Here is a 1,921-nt window from a genome sequence, read left to right as displayed (position 1 = left end):
GCCCATGTTCACACGCAAAATGGTCTAGCCTAATAATAGCTTGACGATTGCTTATGAAATTGGGACTCTCATCTTCTAGTTGGGGACATGCTATACTACATATCGCGGCCTTATTAAATTAAGACCGAGTGGAAATCATGAATTATCCCAATTACAATTAGTGATCGGAAAAGAACCAAATATCACACACCTACAAATATTTGGTTGTGTAGTTTATGTACCAGTAGCTCCACCACAACGAATTAAGATGGTCCCCCAAATAGGGTTGGGTATGTATGTTGGATATGAGTCACAATCCATCATACGATATTTGGAACCTTTGATTGGCGATTTATTTACAGCTAGATTTGTCGATTGTCATTTTAACGAATCAAAATTCCCAACCTTTGGGGAGATATAGCATACCCAAATTGGAAAGAAATATCATGGGATGCTAAAAACTTAGCTTATCTTGATCAAAGTTCAAAATTTTGTGAACAAGAAGTACAAAAATTTTTTGCATCTTCAAAGTATTGCAAATCAATTGCCAGATGCATTTACAAATACAAAATGTGGGATAAAATCACATATTCCAGCTACCAATGCTCCCACAAGGATTGATTTACCAACAAAGAATCCACAAAATAATAATTCCACCATAAGCAAAAAGCGTGGTAGACCCCTTGGTGCCAAGGATTTGAAACCAAGAAAATCTAAAAAGAATGAAAATCCAACGGAAAATAAGGTGGATCAAATTCGCAATGTTGAAAATATAATAAATCCTCACAACATTCATAAAGATTAAGATGTTACATCTTAGAGGGAGGATGATAATACAAATGTTGATAATCAAAATATCAATGAATTATGTTCACACTAGAAAAAGGTGGAACAGAGTTGAAACTAAAGTCAATGACATATTTGCATATTCAATTGCTACAGAAATCATGGATGATCTTGATGAAATTAAACCAATTAATGTCAATTGATGAATGTCGACAAAGGAGTGATTGACCTAAATGGAAAGATCCATTCAGGTAGAATTAAAATCCCTCATGAAATGAGAAGTTTTTAGTCCTGTAATAGAAACTGCTAAATGAATAAAATATGTTGGATATAAATGGGTATTCATAAGAAAACGAAATGAGAAAAATTAAGTTACAAAATACAAGGCAAGACTTGTAGCTCAAGGTTTTTCTCAAAGGCCGAGAATAGACTATGAGGAAACATATTCTCTGGTAATTGATACCACAACTTTGAGTTCCTCATTAGCTTATCTGCATGTCAAGGATTACAAATACGTTTAATGGATGTAGTGACAACAAATCTCTACGGTCAAAACCTCAAAATCTTTATTCTATAAAATTGAAAATTCACTTTAAGGATTAAAGCAATTTGAAAAAATGTGGTATAACCGTTTATGTGAATACCTTCTGAACAAAGGTTATAAAAATGATTAAATTTGTCCATGTGTCTTTATCAAACAAACAAACAATGGGTTTGTCATAATTGTGGTATATGTTGATGACTTAAACATCATAGGAACAAATGAAATTGATGAAACTGTAAATTGTATGAAGAAGGAATTTGAGATGAATGATCTCGGAAGAACAAAATTTGGTCTTAATTTACAAATTGAACATCTAAAGGATGGAATTCATCAATCAAGTTATCCTGAGAAAATATTAAAGAGATTCTACGTAGACAAAGCACACCCATTGGGTTCACCCATGATTGTTCGATCTTTAAAGATTAACGAAGATCCATTACATCCTCGAGAAGAAGGTGAAAAAGTTCTTTGTCATGAGGTACCTTACTTGAGTGCAATTGGAGCACTAATGTATTTAGCTACCAACACATGACCAGACATTGCATTGTCGGTAAATTTGATAGCAAGATATAACACTCAAGCTACAAGAAGATATTGGATGGAGTAAAAAAC

Source organism: Amaranthus tricolor, chromosome 9 (genome assembly GCF_026212465.1).
Source record: "Amaranthus tricolor cultivar Red isolate AtriRed21 chromosome 9, ASM2621246v1, whole genome shotgun sequence".
Taxonomy (NCBI): Eukaryota; Viridiplantae; Streptophyta; class Magnoliopsida; order Caryophyllales; family Amaranthaceae; genus Amaranthus; species Amaranthus tricolor.
The sequence above is the reverse complement of the archived record's forward strand: the minus strand, read 5'-3'. Positions refer to the sequence as shown.